Source organism: Harmonia axyridis, chromosome 4 (assembly GCF_914767665.1).
Source record: "Harmonia axyridis chromosome 4, icHarAxyr1.1, whole genome shotgun sequence".
NCBI lineage: Eukaryota > Metazoa > Arthropoda > Insecta > Coleoptera > Coccinellidae > Harmonia > Harmonia axyridis.
This window is the reverse complement of record NC_059504.1, coordinates 5,309,506-5,332,833: the sequence shown is the minus strand read 5'-3', so window position 1 is coordinate 5,332,833 and position 23,328 is coordinate 5,309,506. Positions and strand designations below refer to the sequence as shown.

General features: G+C 36.5%; 1 protein-coding gene and 1 non-coding gene across 3 annotated transcripts in view; both read left to right on the top strand.

The window, feature by feature from the left end:
• The window catches only part of LOC123678747 (nuclear receptor coactivator 3), a 268,127-nt gene that overhangs the window by 723 nt on the left and 244,076 nt on the right, over window positions 1–23,328 (top strand). The gene's annotated exons all lie outside the window — the stretch shown is intronic.
• On the top strand, window positions 6,217–6,307 carry Trnay-gua. Its single transcript is given in 2 exon segments — window positions 6,217–6,253; window positions 6,272–6,307. It is a non-coding gene; the product is annotated as a tRNA-Tyr (tRNA).

Sequence of the window (23,328 nt, the reverse complement as noted above, 5' to 3'; positions counted from 1 at the left end):
ATATAGGCATATTGGTAAAACAAATATAAAAACATTAACCTGGATATGAAGTATTGTGGAATACTGCCAAGTCTAAAAAGTTGTCCCTGACCTTCAAAATACTCCAGAATGGATTGGAAGGTGTGAAATACTATAAATAGTTTTTTGACATTAACAGAACAAGTTCATCAATACAAGAATGATAATATTCATATACCTACCATAAGTTTCAACTTGAAGAAATTATTATAGTGAGAAAGTCTGAATGAGGAAGTATCTGTACAAACAAAACTAACCAGAGTTTATATGCTCGTGAAATGCAATTGACATCAACATACCTAGTAGATACTTATTATTGTCTATTATTCAAGTGTGTAAAATGGTTATGGTTTTTATGGAATGCTTTATAAGCTTTCAAGTTACCTATTTACTGACATTATGAAAAGTTCTCATCGCAAATATTTAAGAGTATCTAAGAAACAAACAATTGTTAAATTATATTACTTCAAAAGAATGTTTTAACCCAAATGGATAAGCACTATCTTGGAATTTAGATTTCTTGACCTATTTTATACAGGCTGGATCTGAAATACATTTTTTTCAATAAATCCACCTATTAGATGTGGAAGACATAGATACATACATTTATCCTATAAGGATACCTACATCACAGCAAAATCTTCAATTGAAGAACATGACCAAGTATCTATATTTTAAATAATTATAGATAAACTAAACAACTAAATATTTAATTGATTCAGTCCTTACTTGGTGGAAAATCATATTGATTTGGTAAAAACATTGAAGCATGATTACATGCTGTTTAGTACAACATATTTAAGAGTGAGGTGCGTACTAATTCTGATTTTCTGAAAAGATATCTGAAAATATAGAAATGGGACCACCCTTTAACTCAAAAAATGAAGATTAGGAACTTTGCTCTCGAAACTCAGAAACTCTGAGATCCCGACTTTAATGGAGCATAATACACCAATAAAATTGAACGGTTCTTCCATATTTGATATACAATATATCACAGTTATTAATTACTTCGACCTTTATGTGTATACATAATAGCTGAAGCAAACATTAATGTAGTTTTGAGGGCATAAAACGAGCAAAATCGATCAAATTCAGTGTTGCAGCACAAAACCTTTGAAAAATACACCGGTTTCAACTAATGGAAGATATGCTGCAAGTATTGATTCCTGAAAATGAATTTATAAATGTTCCACACTTTTATGGACATGCATGCATACAATAAATTTAGATTATTAAAACATATTGTGTTTCATTTTTAATAAGTTTCAAGTACGGATCAATTAAATGATCTGCATTCTTACCAAATAAAACTTTGATTATGACATCAGAATCTCCCATGAAACGAAAAAATACGCCAACCTTATTTTTAGATTGGTCGGAAAATACGATGAAAATTTGTCTCAGCTTGATCTACTAAGAACAACATAACATTTACCTAAGCGTAATAATTATGAATTGACGCACATCTGCAGAGATAATCTACGACATACGGAAATATTTCCTAAAATGCTTGGAACAATTTTAATAAGGATAAACAGAAGTAGACATCGATTGAGCAACATAATAAGTCTAACAACCAGAAATAACAAGACCAATATATAAGACGTTATACTCAATAAGTCCCGAGCCTGTCGCACAGATGGCACCATTAGTGACAACTGACAATCACTTTTTTCACGTTAGTAGGTACTAAGATGTCTAAAAACATGGTGAATGCACTCGTCAAATTTTGAATGCAATGACATTCGACCAAATTGAAAATATTAGTTTTAGTTCCTGGCGGCGTCGCAATGTCATACTTGTCATTTCCGTTGATTTTGATTGGATACATTAATTAAAACCCGATACTCACCAATCAAAAGCGACGTGTAACCGAGTATGATCGTGCAAAGTCGTGAAACAAAACACGAAACGTTTACTGGAATGAATTCAAATATTTGTAATAGAGAGAGTTTATTGGTATTTTAATTACAAGAATTACTTCCATAGATCATAACAATAATGAAAGATATACATATAGGTACATGATGGCACAAAACTCGTAAATAATAAATAACAAGAATCTTAATTTGTTGATAGCGCTACCTACAGTTGACAGAACGAAGCTTAACTAATATTCTCAAAATTGGCAAAACGAAAGCTAATCAGTTCATACACCTGGTTTTTAGACATCTTAGGAGGTACCTAATTTCAAAAGATGCGTGTCAAAATATTCGAATAATATGGTACATCGGCATTTCAATCTGGAAAAAGAGCCTGACGAATTAATGAATGCTCAGAATGCTCTATTTATATATGCATTCCAGCTAAACACTCTTAAGTATAGCGTGTAACGTCTAAAAAATCTGGAAAATGAAATCTCCGTCATAATTATTTTCAGTAATAAAGGCATGTCATTGTGAAAGTGTCCGAAGACCATTGTAATTATCTATGGTGGGGGTTTCTCACATATCCTGTGCCCACTAAAGCAAGTTTTACTGTAATTACCGGATAATAAAAGATAAAAGCCCTACAAAGACTGAAGAACTATTTGAGAGCCAGGAGACATCGAAATAATGACTTATTTAATTAGCGTTTCTTTAATTCACCAGGTACTGTATATTATAAAAAGATATAATACCTAAGCAAAAATATTTTAAGCTCGTAGCAATTTGTCAGGCTGAAAAAATTGAAAGCAATTGTTTCAGTGTCCTTATGGACGAATGTATTACAGCTATTTTTCATGCAGAGACATTGTTTGATCTCTATTCAAAACAGTGCGAATTTTACGATATAATGTATTGAATGATTTCCTCGTAAAACGTTAAAAAAATTCGAAAGAGCTATTAAAAAAGTAATGAAAAAATTTAAAATAGTTCACGCTGGACTTGATCCCAGGTCTTCCATGTTAAAGGTCAGTTCGCTAAGCCTGGAGCTACCGCCCTCCGCAATTATTTTGATGCGTTTTCATAATGATATCTTATCGCAAAATAATATATTCTAAAATTCATAACTCGGATATCATAGGTAAGTGCGATAAAAAATATCGTATTCAGTATCATCGTAGCAACAATGTTAATGAGATTTTCCAAATTTTTTCTTTTAAATGTTGAAAAAATGGCAATTCGTGGGAATTTTCATACATGGAGAGGCAATCTAAGGCTATTTTTAATTTATTATGATCTTTTAAAGAGGTGAAACATGAATACCAGTAGTGTCCTAATGAAAAAATGAAATACAAGTGACATGGAAATGATCTAGTAAGTGAATCTGCTTGAACAAATAATGACATTATGCTATATAACTTTTGTCAGCAAGTGCTTCGTTTTCCGATTTACGTGTTGAAGTTTTATTTAGAAACTGTCTATTCATTCATTGCTCTGAAACCGGTCGAGATATGCTGAAGAAATTTGGTGGTTTTCAAGAGGTAGTTCTGTTATAACGCATTTTCTGGCATGCAATTAAGAATTTTATGTTTATCATTGGCGCGCATATGGGTAATAGTCTCAATTTTTTTTTCGAGGAAAAAATGGCACGCGACAGAGATATTTCAAACTAACGACCATTTTTGAATTATTCGTTCAATTCGTGACAAAAACCACTCCTGCCTTTCATCATGAATAGACTCAAGCCTGAACAACGCTTGCAAATAGTGCAATTTCATTTCGAAAATAATGATTCTGTGCGGAATACGTATCGCGCACTACGTCCATTTTATTTTGTTTAGCGATGAAGCGCACTTCTGGTTGAATGGTTACGTCAACAAACAAAACTGCCGCATTTGGAGTGAAGCTAATCCTCAAGTGTGTGTCGAAACACCGTTACATCCAGAAAAACTGACTGTTTGGTGCGCTTTATGGGCTGGTGGAATCAATGGTCCGTAATTCTTCAAAAACGATGATGGCCAGAACGTTACTGTCAATGGTGATCGGTATAGAGCCATGATTACTAACTTTTTCATTCCTGAATTGAACAACCATGATGTCCAGGAGCTGTGGTTCCAACAAGACGGCGCAACATGTCACACAGCTCGTGCCACAATCGATTTATTGAGACACGTTTGGTGACCGTCTAATTTCACGTTTTGGACCTGTGAATTGGCCTCCAAGATCTTGTGATTTAACACCGCTAGACTACTTTCTGTGGGGCTATGTAAAGTCATTGGTCTATGCGGATAAGCCACAAACCCTTGACCATTTAGAAGACAACATTCGCCGTGTTATTGCCGATATACGGCCAGAAGAGTTGGAAAATGTCATCGAAAATTGGACGTCCAGATTGGACTACATCCGAGCCAGCCGTGGCGGTCATATGCCAGAAATCATATTTAAAATGTAATGCCACAAGATTATCTTGCGGATAAATAAAATTCATGTCAATCGAATAATCCATCGTTGTTTTATTGTAATTTAAAGTTCTATAGCTCTAAAAAAACACAACACAAGGAAATATAAATCGTTGATAACTATCGTTTATTGTTTTCTTCTCAACGATATACATATTTCACTTCAACTGTGAATTCGAAATGGAAACAATTCAAAATTGTGAAAAAGATGATCAAAAAGATCACGATTCATAAGTTCAAAAAGCTCAGATCAATATAATCGAAAAATTTTCATTTTCTTAACATATTTTCATAATGATCGGCGATATTCATTCTACGAGGAAATGACAAACCATAGTGAGTCGTTCCCAGAGTTTTTCATACGATTCGCCCAATGAGTCTAATCGATTCACGGTAATCGGATACCAGGTCGAAAATTACAGATTGCATATTCACAGTCTATTTACTTTTCCCTTGATTACTACAAGAGGGGGGCTATGGTTATCACCATGGTGATCAGAGTCCCTAACGACTGCCGTCTTTTTCGCGTCGGTTACCGAGGGCAATTGATCTTTTGGCGCCTGTCGAGCGTCGGTTTTTGGCGCCCCAACAGATTTGGACGCAATACGGTTCGTATTACGAGTAGTGAGTAGGTTAGAATCGGATTTTTTTGCATTCTTGGGATTATTTCTACCGAGATTCATTACAGCGTTGAGAACTCACTTTGTGGACAATGATGTCTATACAGGGTGATCCACCGTGATGGCCTCTTAGACGTTTATGATAAACTAATCAAAATTTTGTGCTGAAAATTTGAATATTGGGGTTTGAGACGTGATCTTTCTCCCTACAATATTTTCAGACCTATACAACTTCCGTTTTTACCGGAAACAGAATATTTTCTTATTTCGATCGAATGGATTATCCAATATATTATTGATCATTTGATAGCTTATTTCATGACAATTTCTGCAATTTCATGGACGATAGTATTAACTCAATCCATTGTCCAATAATCCACTTTATCAATTGTAGCCTGAGGATGGTGAGAAATAAACCACTGAAACGTCGCCATGGAGATCTAGGATTTTTATTGTTCCTGCAACCGATATTAACATTCCCAAGTAATCCACTAACTATTTGTCCCATTGTGGATAATATTTATTTTTTATTGGAGATCATTTTCTGCGTTTCGGATTATCGTAATCTACCCATTTTTCGTCGCGTCACAATGCAATGCAGAAATCCCTTCCGTCTTAGCCTTGCTAGCAGCTGTTCACAAGCAAACAAATGCCGTTCAACATCTTCAGGCTTCAACTCGTACGTCACCCAATTTCCTTGTTTCTGAATCATTCCCATGATTTTCAGGCGTTTTGAAATGGCTTGTTGCGACACTGCCAATCATCCTGCCATATTTGTTGCGTTTGACACGAGTCTTGTTCAAGTAATGCCTCCAATCCTGTATATTCCAAAACCTTCTCTCTTCCACCGCCATGCTGGTCTTCGACGTCAAAATCACCTTTCTTGAAGCGTTGAAACCACTCTTGGTACGTTTTTTCACTAAAAGTGGCCTCATCATAGATATTTGAGAGCATTCGATGAGCCTCAGCCGCAGATTTCTTCATATTAAAGCAGAAAATTAAAATCTCCCGCAAATGACTAGAATTTGGCTCGTAAGCTGACATGTTTAATCGAGAATAACTGTATGATGCAGACACAAATCGACTAATATTTCGATGGCGTTATGTTTAGAAACACCTAAGCTTAATGTATGACATCTACGATCTATTTATTCCGACTACCACCATCTACTGCAAAACGGAGGAAGCAAAGTTGTACACCTAAAACTTTGGTGAAAGTGTATTCGAGTACACCTCCATCTAAAATCACAACCTTCGATAGCTCAGTTGGTAGAGCGGTGGACTGTAGAGGCAAAGAAATGTAGTCATCCATAGGTCGCTGGTTCAAATCCGGCTCGAAGGAAATTTTTTTTTTTTTATTGTACTAAGGTAATTCTAATTTCAATAATTCAATCTAGTGAAACCTCATATCAAAATATGAGGAAATGAATGATTTCTACTTTGAAATTTGATTCTGGTTGTTAATTAATTATCAATGTTATAACAATAATAATAAAGTTTATTTCATAAATAAACACTTTACATCACGGAGGTACATGAGGTATGACCTGTATGTGATATTAACTTAATTAAGATTTCTGAAATAAATGTTCCATAAGATAATTCAAAAGAAAATAATTACAATACCAGGAGAAAAACAAAAATCATTCATAAGCACAATGTAAAAAGTTATTTCACATATTTATAGCTTTGGAATCTGCCAAATACAGAATTTTGGATTATAGGTATGGAGATGGAAATAACAAGCTGTCTAGAAGTTCGGAAAATTCATCATTAGATGAATGATATATCTTAAAATTGATAATAATAGTGAATAGTGAATTTTGTAATGAAAAATCAGTCAATATGCGTCTCGTTCATTTGATACATAGTAAACTAGAGAATGTTGGCGACTTTTCAAGATGCGAATAAACGATTCTCTTTTAATAGGTCTGTGATAAGATAACTATTTTCCTCTTGAATGATGTTTTAGTAGAGAAGAGATTAAACATGCTACATACTGCATACATATTGCAATAGTATGATGTAGATCGAATGCAACGATAGCCTCTGAAGGTTTTTCAGTTGAGATAATAGTCAATTATTATTTCATACCATAGTGGTCTATATACGTTCATTGTACCAAACGCTGCATATTCTTATTCAAAAGAGTTAGTTTCCCATGATCATTCTTCCAGCTCAAAACAATTGAACTCTACCTAATTTAATATTCATATTGTTCATGTTGACCGAGATTTTTTCAAACATGAAAATGAAAATATTTCTGAGGTGATCGTAGATCTAGGTGCCTAGACACTGATCTACAGAATCGGTTGGTTTAGAACTGATAGATCCTGCAGAGCCTGCAGATCAATGAAGATGATAGAACCACAAAGCGAGTACATTACATCAATAGAAGAAGACTCTATGAAATAATCTCTAGAATCAATCTAGATCTATATAAAATACATTAGGAATGAACTGACTTTAAAGCAAGAGCTTTTGATTGCTCGTTTAGAAAATATTGTATAAACTTTAAAACCATTGTCTAACAACCTAGCAGTGGCGTACCCAGACATAAGCCTTGGGGAGGGGATAAAGAAAAAAAATTTTCAATTTTTCCTTCTTTTGAAGAACTTTTCCAAAGAATTTTGCTTACTCATAATAAGATTGTGATATATAAGGTTGTAACATATAATGGATATTCCTTCTGGGGGGATATATCCGCCTTATCCCCCCCTTGGGTACGCCACTGCAACCTAGTAGTAGATTTTCGCTTGATCGTTTTAAGATTTGAAGTCAACTTTCATCAAGATATTTCAATGACGATCAACGTTTCCTGATTGGTAGAATTTGCTTCAATATATTGTATTTGACATCTGAGTACAAGTTGGTAGTCTGAACTTTTTTGAAGTATGTCTGCAACAAATGCAAAGTAAGATGTTCTGACAAATAGAGTACCTACTATTAACATAAAAATTACCGAAATAACATTCTATATCGTTGAAGATAATCATTCAGATGTTTTCTAGATATAGGTAGGAAAAAAACAAGTTACGTTTTTATAAACTTGGGTGTCTTGATTCACACTCGAGAAATGTTGGCAGCCTCTTCTTCACTTCCTCCATAACACGTATTAAGCGATCGTTCTAAACTTGCATTTCCTCGCAATAAATATCTGAGTTATTCTTTTCGAGGTTACCAGTCATGATCTGTATACGCTGAGCTTGCGAATATTCACCTCGGTGAACAGTCGAGGACACGATAAATATGTGATTCATGCAGTTTTAGAATAATGCAAACCGAAAGATAACCTTCTGAAAACCATTGTGATGAGTGTGAATTCATCAGGATGTGACCCCATTACTATTTTTTGAAATGTTGATTAATTTTCGGAATTTCATAATGAATTGGAAATGGGAATGGGATATGATTTATAGGAAAATTTGACGAGGTTTCTACCTCAAAAAAAATTCCTTATTTCCTAATAATTTCTTTGAATTATTATTATAACGAAATGGCTGAGGTGAATTATATGGAAATTTGAGATTATCCTAGGTCAGATTAGTATTTATCTAGCTAAAGGGTGAAATTTCTAGCTAAGTAAGAATTTTATAGTCATTTAGAGGAATTATCCATGAATAGTAAAATTGCAATAAAATTTTCTACTGAGGAATGCTTGCTGCTTATAATGAAAAACTAATTATTATAAAAGTGAGTCATATTCTTGAATGAATGAATAGAAATGAAAACTTTAATAATTCAGGGAACATTTGCAAGTATAACTGATTTATTCAGCACCATGTAGCATGAAAAGTCCCCGGTATACCATAGTAAAACACATTTTTTTGGCAAATTCGTTTTTATTATTCAACATAGTTGCCTTCGAGGGCGATAAAGCGATTATAGCGATCTTTCAACTTTTCGATACCATTTTTGTTGTACGATTTGTCTTTCGCTTCAAAATAGGCCTCAGTTTCGGCGATTACTTCTTCATTGGCGCTGAATTTCTTTCCAGCGAGCATTCTTTTGAGGTCTGAGAACAGGAAAAAGTCATTGGGGATCAGATCTGGCGAATACGGTGGATGCAGAAGCAATTCGAAGCCCAATTCATGCAATTTTGCCATTGTTTTCATTGTTTTGTGACATGGCTCATTGTCTTGATGAAACAGCACCACTTTTTTCTTCAAATGAGGCCGTTTTAAACGATTTAATCCTTTAAACGATCCAATAACGCTGTATAATAATCGCTGTTGATGGTCTGGTCCTTTTGGAGGTAATCAATAAATATTATACCTTGTGCATCCCAGAATACTGATGCCGTAACCTTGCCAGCTGACTGTTGTGTTTTCCCTCGCTTTGGATTCGGTTCATCTTGTGCTTTCCACTCAGCTGACTGTCGATTGGACTCCGGACTGAAATGATGGAGCCATGTTTCATCCATTGTCACATATCGACGCAAAAATTCAGGTTTATTGCACTTAAACAGCTTCAAACATTGCTCAGAATCATTAACACGTTGTTCCTTTTGATCGATTGTGAGCTCGCGTGGCACCCATTTTGCACACAGCTTTCTCATGTAAAAATATTCGTGAATGATATGATGTACACGTTCAGATGATATCTTCACAATGTCTGCTATCTCGATCAACTACGGCCAATCAAAATTATTTTGTGAACTTTTTTGATTTTTTCGTCGGTGACTGCCTCTTTTGGACGTCCACTGCGCTCTTCGTCTTCGGTGCTCATTTCACCACGTTTAAACATAGCATACCAATCAATAATGGTTGATTTTCCTGGTGCAGCCCCCGCAAACTCTTCATCAAGGCAAGATTTTGCTTCAACTGTATTTTTTCCGTTTATAAAGCAATATTTCATCAGCATATGAAATTCTTTTTTTCCCATCGTTTTTCAAATAACAGAAGTAGCTACACTCACAACGCAATATCTCACAAACTAATGGACTGGTGTCAAATTTTGACACGTATCGTTTGAACGTTGGTATCTACTAACTAAAAATCATATGGATCTGTGCATCAGACCGGAGACATTTCAATTGGCCTAATATCTAATGATGCACTAATGTACTTGTTGTGTCATTTGAAATAAGAGAATAGCAGTTTGTTTCCGGTATAACCGGAAGTTGTCGAAATCTTGAAATATTTTAGGGTGAAAGATCATTGTTTCAAACCCTAACATGCAAATTTTCATCAAAACATCATGTTTAGTCTTTTCCATAAACGTCTAATATGACATCGCGGTGAATTACCCCGTTTACAGTTCTGTGATCTCAAAAATTGGCGCATAAACTACGAGCACTCAAAAGTTCCCAACTCAACGAAAGTAATTTCCCAACTCATTTTATACGCATAAATACCCAATAAAAGCACTTCAACATTTTGCTGAGGCGTCCACCTCAAATTCGAAGAGTTCCTTCTTCCCTCACAGGGGTAATAAACCGAAGAGTACCCAAAAGGCAATAACCAAGGGAAAATTACGTCTAAACCATGAATTAATCGGACGAAAGTCTACGTGGGCACCATCACGAAGCTTCGAACCAGGTAGATATGTTAGTAAGACTGCCGGAATGTGGGTAGGTATGTCAGGATGGTACACTCACCTCCGAGTTACCTACGATGTTAATCCATGTCTTCTTGGTGTTGGACCCAGGCCGACTGCGTTCTCGTGATCTTGTGCGTGGTAACACAATTCCGATCTTATGTGAGTCAGGTGCGATTCCATTATTGCTCTGAAGTACACTCCGTGATGTTACAGATGGGTAATAATATGGATGATGAAAACGAAAGTTTGAATGGAGATAGAGTACGTTGATGGACTATTCGTGGGTTTGTTTCGTGATTCAGTCGAAGATTGTCGATTTTGTTCGATTTGTCTTTTTATGGGAAACGTTAAGAGTCATTCATTTTATCAGTTGATCTTGTTGACAAAGATCGATTGTCGTCATTTTATCTTCGATAAATTATTTAACGAAACGCTCGATGAACTGAAAGTATCCACAGATTCGAAGGGTGCTTATTAGGCTAATTGAAAAGTCTCCGGTCTGATGCACAGATGGCGGTGCTAGTATTGAATCCATATGATTTTTAGCTTGGTACTAACCTTCAAACGTTACGTGTCAAAATTTGACAGCTGTCCGACCATTAGTTTGTGAGATATTGCGTTGTGAGTGTAGCTACTTTTATTATTAAAAAGATGGAAAAAAATAATTTCGTGTGCTGATAAAATATTGCTTTTTGAAGGGAAAAAATCCAGTTGAAGCAAAATCTTGGCTTGATGAAGAGTTTCCGAAGTCTGCACCAGGAAAAACAACCATCATTGATGCATCATTTAAAAGCGAAGGATATTTATGAACGAATGTTGGAAGTGTATAAGGACTCTTCGCCTTCAATAAGTATAGTAGAAAGATGGGTTGCTGAATTTAAACGTGGTCGTACAAGCCTTGAAGACGATCCACGTCCTGGACGTCCAAAAACAGCAACAACATCAGAAATCGTAGAAAAATACGGGAAAGCGTATTGGAAAATCGTCGAGAGAATGAAAGAGATTCAGTAGAAGCCTCAGGCATTCCATTGGGCAGTGTAAGCAATAGTTTAACTGAAGTATTGGGTTTCAAAAAGCTTTGTGAAAAATTGGTGCCGCACTCGCTTACAATGGAACAAAAACACATTCGAATGCGAGTTTCTCAGCAACATTTGGAGCGTTTTCGAAAGGATAAAGTGGATTTTGTGCATCGATTTATCACTATGGATAAGACTTGGGTATATCATCATGATCCTGAATCAAAATAAGAGGCTAAATAGTGGTCTGATCCTGGTTCTTCAGCTCCAAAACGAGTTCGTGTCCAAAAATCGGCCAAGAAGTTGTTAGCATCGGTTTTTTGGGAAGCGAAAGGAATTTTGTTTATGGGTTACTTGAAAATTGGTACAAAAATGAATTCTGAATATTATTGTAACCTTTTAGAGCAGCTGAAGGAAAAAATCGAGAAAAAAAAACTGATTTGCAGAAGAAATTCATTTTCATCAGGACAATGTCACAAGAGCATTTTGGCAATGGCTAAAATCCATTAATTGAAGTTCGAATTATCAGAGCATCCACCGTATTCACCAGATTTGTCTCCTAGCGTCTTCTATCTGTTTCCAAACCAAAAAAAATTGATGCGTCGAAAGCGTTTTTCATCAAATGATGAGGTCATAACTAGGGGTGCAACGAAACGCCATTTTCAAACCGAACCGAATTTTTCGATCCGGCTGTATTGGCCGGACCGAACCGAATTTGTAGGCCGAATCACAAACCGAACCGTTGATGCTTTGAAGACATTGCCAATTCCTCTAAAGAAAACAAAAACTGTGATGTTAAAAAATCCATCATGGATGAAATTGGTGAATACCTCCAAAAACCCATTTTAGATCGGAATTCGTGTGCTCTCGAATTTTGGAAGACACAGAATAAAAACTTTCCTTACATTTTCAAACTTGTACCGAAATTTCTTTCATGTCCTGGAACAAGTGTTCCAAGCGAACGCTTATTCTCAGAAATGAGGAACATTTTCGAAGATAAGAGAAGTTCGTTGGATCCCGAAATGGCCTAAAAAATAGTGTTCATTCATGAAAATTTTTAGTTGTTTTATTTGACTACTCTATAGAATCAGAAATATTTTTGTTTTCATACTGATGTTATTCATTATGAATTATGTTATGATCCTTTTCGTGAAGAGTATTTTTTATTTTTTCAGCTGTGATAATTATGAATTACGTTCCTTTTCTAGAAGACTTTTATTTTTTAATCTGTGATATTTATGATTGATATATCATATTTCTAGAAGACTTTTTATTTTTATTATGCAAATAAATTATCAAAATTATCTCGTGTTTTTCTTTTAATTTTCACTTGGAAAAATTCGGCCGAATCGAATTGGAATTCGGCCTAGGCCGGAATTCCGGCCGAGCAGCCGAATCGGCCGGAATTGGTAGTTCGGTTCGGTTTCGGTTGCAGCCCTAGTCATAACAGCTGTAGAAACATATAATGCAACTCTTCCAGATTCTCACTTCAGGGATGGAATCCATAAATTGTAATCTCCTTGGAACAAGTGTATCGATGTTCAGGGAGACTATACTGTGTATTTCAAACCATAAAATTGTGTTTTTCTTATTGGACAACCTTTTATGTATCTTGCGTTATGGACTTAGCCACCAATGTTGACTTATTGTTTACCCCAAGCCAAGCTTATTATATTTTGAGATAGCTGGAACTCCACAATTCTTCCTTACACAAACAACAAGAATCATAAGAAAATCGTGTCCGTTCCACGCAATAGAAACAAAGACGAATCTTTCAAACTGATTGATATCAACAGCAGAAGAACCGTAGTTTTGTACACGTCCAAAATGTTTTATTGCAGGCCGCTCTACCATCGTTACTTTCTTCGACGTCGATTTGTTCTTCTCAAATCGAAAAAAACGGCATATGCTATCGGACTATGGAACCAGCGGGGATCTCAAGAAAACGGATATGGTCAGGATATTCACTCAGGAATTTCAACTACAATTAATAGCTTCACTTTATTAGCTGCGTGGCTATTTAAGGACTCGTAGGATAGAATTTAATGCAGTACGACATAGCATTCTTAGAATGGTTTGAATAATAGCTTACCTGAGAAGTGAGAGCTTTTCTTCATTTCGAAAAAATAGACTTCCTTGATAATTGGCGTAAACACTCCTTTCATGCCATTGGTTTCCAAAATTATCACTCTAAAACTTGACTGTATAGAATTTACAGGGTGAGTCAATTGTGCTCCATTGGTCGATAACTTTTGTGAATTTTGGGCTAGGAGAATGATTCACATTTTAACCGATATCACCTTGTTGTTTCAAATGGGAATGCCCAATTTTTATATAATACTCATAACCTCCATGTAATTCTGATTTCTAAATACAACCCTTGATATTATTTATCTGTGGTACTTTTAACGTAGGCCATTTTTTCGATAAATTCAAAGGATATAATGGTTTAAACCTGAGATTATATCTTGAAAACCGTTCGAGATAATTGTACGATTTTTTTTCAATAAAAATTTAGATTTTGAATAGTTTTCAAATTTTCTGCAAATTCACGGAGTACTCTATACAGGTTGTCCGAAATATACTTCAAAATGACCTTTAAAAATATCAATAAGTCCATTTAATCTAATTGTGTCCCCTATATTTTTTCCTATCGGATAGCCTAGTGAATAGTCTTCATTTTTTGGGGAGACATGTTGTGCCTATTAGGCCAATAGAAAAGCCTCCGGTAATAATTCTGAATGACCGTAAAGTGAAGTTGATCAAGAAAGCAGACATTGTGAAGATATCATCTGAACGTGTACATCATATCTTTCCCGAAAATTTGTACATGAGAAAGTTGTGTGCAGAATGAGTACCGCACAAGCTCACAATCGATCAGAAGCAACAACGTATCAATGATTGTGAGCAGTGTTTGAAACTGTTTAAATGCAATAAATCTGAATTTTTGTGTCGATATGTGAGAATTGATGAAACATGGCCCAATGATTTCACTCCGGTGTCCAATCGACAGTCAGCTGAGTGGACTACACACGATCAACGAGCTGGCAAGGTTATGGCATCAGCATTCTGGGATGCGCAAGGTATAATATTCATTGATTACCTCCAAAGGTGCCAGAACATCAACAGCGATTATTATATAGCGTTATTGGATCGTTTGAAGGATGAAATCGTTAAAAAACGGCACCATTTGAAGAAAAAAAGGTGCTGTTTTATCAAGACAATGCGCCGTTTCACAAATCAATGAAAACAAAGGCCAAATTGCATGAATTGGGCTTCGAATTGCTTCTGCTTCCACCGTATTCGCCAGATCTGACCCACAGCAACTTTTTCCTGTTCTCAGACCTCGAAAGAATGCTCGCTGAAGAGAAATTTAGCTATAATGAAGAAGTAATCGCCGAAACTAAGGCCAATTTTGAAGCGAAAGACAAATCGTACTACAAAAAAGTTATCGAAAAGTTGGAAGATCGCTATAATCGCTGTATCGCCCTCGAAGGCAACTATGTTGAATAATAAAATCGAATTTTGCCAAAAAGAGTGTTTTACTATGGTAGAACGGGGACTTTTCAATTGGCGTGTTATTTTGGCACAATGTCTGCAATTTTCATATGGATCTTGAAGAGTTCCAACTCACACAGATGCCATGTTTCTCCACGTAAGCTTTATGCCACTAGTCACCAAACACTTTGTAATTCCGACACAAAACTTCAATTGCATCAAGTGAATTAATGAATGGAGAGAAAAATAAGAATTCGATAAAAACTTCGAAGACATACCATCCTAAGGATGAATGCATTCCTGTTCATTCAGAATCCATACAAAAAACCTAGCTTCATTTGAATACTACAAGAAAATAACTAGTTTCCATTTTGTTATCTCCCAAATTGAAAATACTTTCGGAAAGTTTATTGATACGAATTTACATACTTCCTTTAGGCTCTAATGACACTTCAAAACTTTGTCGGCATCAGTCCACCTGTACCAAAAAAAACTCTATCAGTATTTCATTCAAGTATAGGAGGGGGTTAAACTTGAATTTTTTCTCGGAAGACATACCTCTACCTGCTCTTTCTCTGACACACCTGTAAGATTTCGAGATAGGGTTGGATGCCAGTGTCGTCCCGTTGGAGACGCGAGAGAGGTATCATTACAGGCTCTTTCAAATCGAAAACTATTATGTAATAGCCCTATTTCATCTAGTAGACATTGTGAGGTAATGATACGGTTGAAAGTCGAATTACCCACGTATAATATCTCATTAAAACGGATTTGAATTCTCATTGGGGAACGATCAGACCAAACCGGATGATCTGAAGTGATCAGCAACAGTTATCTCTTCTCAAGATTTTTTTGCATCGGTTCAATTTGTACCAACTGAAATTAGATGTGTTGAAGAGAGGGTATTATCTTGACGTTAACCTTTCTCCAGAGCCGTCGATAGAAGTAATAATGAAAAGCAACAATTCCCGAACAGATGACACTGTTTTTTACACTATGGTTTATCATTTCTTTCTACATGGTGTTTCCTAATTGTAAGACAAAACTTCAGGAGGTGATAGTACTCATAGCAATAAGAAAAATAGATTCGATTTTATTATTCAACATAGTTGACGATACAGCGATTATAGCGATCTTCCAACTTCTCAAAACCATTTTTGTAGTACGATTTGTCTTTCGTTTCAAAATAGGCCTCAGTTTCGGCGATTACTTCTTCATTGAAGCTAAATTCCTTCTCAGTGCGCATTCATTTGAGGTCTGAGAACAGGAAAAAGTCGCTTGAGATCTAATCTGGCAACTACGGTGGATGCAGAAGCAATTCGAAGCCCAATTTATGCAATTTTGCCATTGTTTTCATTGATTTGTGATTCGGCACATTGTCTTGATGAAACAACATCTTATTTTCTTCAAATGGGGCCGTTTTTTAACGATTTCATCCTTTAAACGATCCAATAACGCTATATAAAAATCGCTGTTGATGGTCTGGCCCTGTTGGAGGTAATCAATGAATATAATCTATATCTTGCGCATCCCAGAATACTGATGCCATAACGTTGCCAACTTACTGTTGTGTTTTTCCTGTGTTCATCATGTGCAGTCCACTCAGCTGACTGTCGATTGGACTCCGTAGTGAAATAATGGAGCCATGTTTCATCCATTGTCACATATCGACGCAAAAATTCAGGTTTATTAAACAGCTTGAAACACTGCTCAGAATCATTAACACGTTGTTGCTTTTGATCGATTGTGAGCTCGCACGGCACCCATTTTGTACACAGCTTTCTCATGTACAAGATATGATGTACACGTTCAGATGATATCTCCACAATGTCTGCTATCTCGATCAACTCCACTTTACGGTCATTCAAAATTATTTTGTGCATTTTTTTGATATTTTCATCGGTGATAGTCTCTTTTGGGCGTCTACTGCGTTCGCCGTCTTCGGTGCTCATTTCACCACGTTTAAACTTAGCGTACCAATCAATGATGGTTGATTTTCCTGGTGCAGACCCCGGAAACTCTTCATCAAACCAAGATTTTGCTTCAACTTTTTTTTTTCCCTTCAGAAAGCAATATTTTATCAGTACACGAAATTCTTTTTTTCATCTTTTTCAAATAACAAAAGTAGTTACACTCTCAACGCAATATCTCACAAACTAATGGTCGGACTGCTGTCAAATTTTGACACGTATCGTTTGAAGGTTGGTACTAACTAAAAATCATAATATATGGCCTCAATACTAGCACCGCCATCTGTGCATCAGACCGGGGACCTGTCAATTGGGCTAATAGGATGGGAGTAAACGTTGATGGGTATTAATTTATCTCTTCTCTCTGAGAAGTCTAGTTGTTTCCTACGGCTAAAAACGGGCCAAATAGTGAGATCTTATTTCAAATGTTTATTTTCATCGTATGATCAAATATTCCATCTCATCCATGCAAATTTCTCAGATGAAGCGAAAACATCCATGTCCTAGAACTTATTTCTACGCCCATAGGCCCAAAAATCATTGTAGCTCTTCAATTACGATCCTCAAATATGTACTCCTTCCCTACGTCCTGGATATTTACGGACAAGATGAGGTAAACATCACACTTGGGTATTAATATTTGACTTAATCAAACTTTATATTGACTAAGTTTCCACCGAGGGATGGGAGAATCCTATTTCGCGTGTTTAATTTGAGAAGTTAATGAAGAATTGGCTTTCTATGAAACTCAAACTTTGTTTTTCTTTGAATTTCGCCGCTAAGTGGCAGGCCCAGATCCCTAGTAATTAGAACCATTTGATTCGAAATCTATTGGAACTAAAAATGAGAAAAGCAGTGGAAGCACTGATGTAAAATCTGAAAGTTTTGAGCACTCGTCACTCATGCGTCAATTAGTCCTTTGGAGATCAGAGGAATATTATTAATACATAGGCGTACAACTCTGCTTCCGCCATTTTTTTCTGAAATTCGAAGCTTTATTGTAAAAAACTGGTTATACATTTATGATTCGAAGTATTGTCCATCGCTGGCCACTACTTTCTCCCATCATTTGGGCAGCGTACGAATTCCGCGTTGGAAAAACTGGTCATCTTTTGAAGCGATTCACGAATCGATCCAATTTTTACTTCTTCATAAGACCGGAAGTGCTGGCCAGCCAGGCTGTGTGCTATTGATCGAAACAAGTGATAGTCGGAGGTAGCAACGTCTGGAGAAAACGGCGGGTGGGATAGGACTCTTTGTTTCAACGTTTTAAAGTATGTCTTGACCATTTTCGCAACATGGGGTCGAGCATTGTCATGCTGTAAAATCACTTGATCTCGTTGAATTGTGGTCGTTTGTCTCTCAATTTTAGCTTAAATGCATTAATTGCGTTCGATAACGATCGCCTGTGATTGTATCAGTCGGTTTTAACAACTCATATTACACTACGCCGAGCTGGTCCACTAACTACTAAGCATGACCTTGGAACCGTGAATATTCGGTTTGGCTGCCGACGTGGAAGCATGGCCGGGATATCTCCATGATTTTCTGCGCTTGGGATTATCGTAATGAACCCATTTTTTGTCTCCAGTCACAATTCGATGCAGAAATCCCTTCTGTTTTTGGCTTGCAAGCAGCTGTTCACAAGCAAACAAACGTTGTTCAACATCTCTCGGCTTCAACTTGTACGGCACTCAATTTTCTTGTTTCTGAATCATTCCAATGACTTTCAGGCGTTTTCAAATGGCTTTTTGCGTCACTCCTAATGATCCTGCCAATTCTTGTAGCGTTTGACATGAGTCTTGATCAAGTAATGCCTCCAATTTTGCATATTCGAAAACCTTGTCTCTTCCACCGCAATGCTAGTCTTCAACATCAAAATCACCGTTCTTGAAGCGTCGAAACCACTCTCGGCACGTTCTGTCACTAAAAGTGGCCTTAGCATAGGTATTTGAGAGCATTCGATGAGCCTCAGCCGCAGATCTCGTCATATCAAAGAGAAAATTAAAACCTCCCGCAAATGACGAGAATTTTGCTCGTAAGCTGACATGTTCAATCGTGAATAACTTTATGATGCAGACACAAAAGGACTAATATTTCGATGGCGTTATGTTTAAAAATACCTGAGCTCATTGCATGACATTTGAGATCTATTTATTAAATAATAATAATAATAATAATAATAACTTCATTTAATCCTTTAAGACACTACATGGTTTATAGGACAGGTCACAATAATAAAACTAAACAACTAAGGAGTGACATGAATACTCATTTACAGAATAGAAATTTTTTTTTAAGAGGAGGTTCTTGATTTTTTTTTTGAACAATTTTAAATCCAAAGACTTCACAGATGGTGGCAAATGATTGTATAACTTAATACTTCGGTACAATGGAGAGCATTCAAATTTATGGGTCCTATGTTTAGGTAATAGAAAAATTTGCGTATTACTAGTTTCATAATTATGATGACTTAATAATTTCATCCATTTGTCTTCATTTTCCTTTGCGTATAGCAAGCATTTGAAAATGTATATCGAGGGTGGGGTTAAGATTCCATTCCTAATAAAGACTGGCTTACAAGATGCTAACATATTCGACTAGCCATTGCAAAACGGCGGAAGTAAGGTTGTACACCTTATACAATATTAAAAGTCCAAAGTAACAGGAGAAAAATGTCCAAAATGAGTGCACCTATCATCCGTCAAAATTTGTCGTAGAGCTTGTAGACCAACCTGTATATCCCGAAATGGAAAGCCACCTAAAACGCCGAAAATAAGCATTGCCCGTCATATTGCGAAATATTCGCGTACAGCAGCATTAGGCCGAGTTAAAAGTCAGGTAATACCGAATGTAGGAAGGCAACGTGATCAGTGAGTTAGCACCCTACGGATCCTTGAGAGGAGGCTATCAGGGGTAATAACCGGTGAAGGACCCGAACAAGGCCGATGCGCCAGCTACATTCAGCCACAATATTTCGCGATTTTGGTGCCTTGACTCTGTCGCACTCGACACTTGGGTTCAACAACGTAACAAGGTTCCACTTCAAGCTTATTATCAACGGTTCTGCGACGTATCGTTTTCGTGAATCGGTTTCGTTTGGGATATAGGTATATTTACAAGGTGTCTCAAGGAGGGTGTCCATGTTTAACGTATTTCAGGACGTTATTGGTCGTGTGAATTATACAGGGTGGTCTGCAAGCTCTATGAAAAACTTTGACTGATGATAGCTGCACTAATTCTGAACATTTTTTTTCTAATTCGTTTACTTTTAGGAATTTTTTTTTTCAAACGTCATATTTTGACTGACAAAAGTTCTACTTCTATTCCGCCGGAAGGAAAAGTGTTGCCCCTTCAACGATTAATTATTTTATGGTGCCGCAATGATAACAGGCCATCTTCCAACTTTTCGATACCATTTTTATAGTACGATTTGTCTTTCGCTTCAAAATAGGCCTCAGTTTCGGCGATTACTTCTTAATTGGCGCTAAATTTCTTTCCAGCGAGAATTCTTTTGAGGTCTGAGAATAGGAAAAAGTAGCTAGGGGCCAGATCTGGCGAATACGGTGAATACATAAGTAATTCAAAGCCCAAATCATGCAATTTTGCCATTGTTTTCATTGATTTGTGATACGGCACATTGTCTTGATGGAACAGCACCTTTTTTTTCAAATGGGGCCGTTTTTATTGATTTTATCCTTTGAAAGATCCAATAACGCTATATAATAATCGCTGTTGATGGCCTGGCCCTTTTGGAGGTAATCAATTATGCAATATTATACCTTGCGCATCTCAGAATACAGATGTCATAACCTTGCCAGCAGACTGTTGCTTCTTTACACGCTTTGTATGTTTCACCGTAGGCAGTCCACTCAGCTGACTGTCGATTGGACTCCGGAGTGAAATGATGGAGCCATATTTAGTCCATTGTCATATATCGAAGCAAAAATTCATGTTTATTGCACTTAAACAGCTTCAAAAACTCCTCAGAATCATTAAACGTTGTTGCTTATGATCGATTCTGAGCTCGCAGGCACCCATTTCGCACACAGCTTTCTCATGTACAAATATTCGAGAATGAGATGATGTAGACGTTCAGATGATATCTTCAGATTGTCTGCTATTTCGATCAACTTCACTCTACAGTCATTCAAAATTATTTTGTGAACTTTTTTGATTTTTTCGTCGGTGATAGCCTCTTTTGTGCGTCCACTGCATTCGCCGTCTTCGGTGCTCATTTCAACACGTTTAAACTTAGCATATCAAATAATGATGGTTGATTTTCCTGGTGCAGACCTCGGAAACTCTTCATCAAGCCAAGATTCTGCTTCAACTGTATTTTTTTCTTCAGAAAGCAATATTTTATCAGCACACGAGATTTTTTTTATTTCAAATAACAAAAGTAGCTACACTCACAACGCAATATCTCACTAACTAATGGTCGGACTGCTGTCAAGTTTTGACACGTATCGTTTGAAGGTTGGTACTAACTAAAAATCATATGGATTTAATACTAGCACCGGCATCTGCGCATCAGACCAGGGACTGTTCAATTGGTCTTATATTCAAAAGGTGTTTCAAGGAGGGTGACACTCGAGAACTGAATGAAAGAATGTAAACCAAAAGCCATTCACAAATTATCGGGGCTGACTAGACACATATGAAGCGGCAAATAAGGTAGTTATGCATGTGGGATCGAGAAGTAGATGAGATTTTATGTGAAAGAAACGTGGATTTTCACTAATAACTTTTCATTTATCCAACTGCTTTTCAGAAAATTGAAGGGTGGACTCTTAGCATCATTTTGGTACAGGGAACAAAGCGGCAACTTCTTGAAGGAAGCTGCGTTCGCTATAATAGATAACCATTTTGAAAAATCCCCCAAGTTTCTGAATCTTTTACTGCATATCTTCCCTTCTAAGTTTCTAGTTTTTTGGCAGTTTGTTTTCTCATTTTTGGAAGGGAAGATATAAGAGCTTTTATCACATTAAATACTTTCTTAGTTCCTTCAATTTCAAGGATGCAATTAGTGCATGAATTGATTTCACCTTAGTGTTTCCCTCATTTTGATATACCTACTCGAAGAAAAAAATAATAATTATCTGATATGCATCGATACATCACAATATACAATTCACGCAACAATATATGTTAACTTATAACCCCCACAGGCAGATTCCACAAAAGATTTTCAATCATTTTCGAACGAATGAACGAAACCTCTCATGCGTGAATTTTACGATATGCTAGACGACTCAGAGTTGTTTATCGCTTCTGGTGGCCAATTGACGGTGAAGATCTGGTATTTCTGTTGCTCGAAACGAAATTCACCAATACAATATCCAACTGCAATCGGTGAGCTTTCATTCGATTCCATCCCACAATGAAATAACCGAAAAGAGATGTTTTCTTAAAAGGTTTCCTCCAGATAAGGGTGCATTAGTGGATGTATACACTTTCTTTGATTGCTTCCGAGGGATAACAATGGAGGAGAAAGCCATAGGTGGTAAAATGCCAAATTGAATGGATCGATATTGAGGGCTGCCACACCAACTGGATTGAATTGGCCTTTCGCTGTTTATCATTCTGGTTTTTATTTTCAATTGGGCAACCTGCTGCGCGTTTCTGTGATCTTGGAAGAGGAGATGTTCGAGGAAACTCGTTAGATTGCATTCAATTCGTATTGAGATGTTTTTATCCGCAACTTTTTCCACTACGTTTGAAAATGTGACCTTCTTCATTCGCCAATTTCATCCTTGAAGACACAAATATACCTATTTACATTTATGTGCTCTCTAAGGGTGCAATTGGTGAATGTTCGAAAGCTCGCTCATGACTTCATATCAGTGCTTTTCTCATTTTTTTCGATATTCTTCTTCAATTGTTTCGAATTGTTATTTTTATATGTATAGTGTATACATCAAATTTCGATTGGTACAGATTTGTTGTTAGAAAAGGGTGTTTTTTTTAGAGCTACAGAACTTTAAATTGCAATAAAACAACGTTGGATTATTCGATTGACATGAATTTTATTTATCCGCAAGGTAATCTTGTGGCATTACATTTTAAATATGATTTCTGGCAAATGACCGCCACGGCTGGCTCGGACGTCCAATTTTCGATGACTTTTTCCAACATTTGTGGCCGTATATCGGCAATAACACGGCGAATGTTGTTTTCCAAATGGTCAAGGGTTTGTGGCTTATCCGCATAGACCAATGTCTTTACATAGCCCCACAGAAAGTAGTCTAGCGGTGTTAAATCACAGGATCTTGGAGGCCAATTCACAGGTCCAAAACGTGAAATTAGGCGGTCACCAAACGTGTCTTTCAATAAAT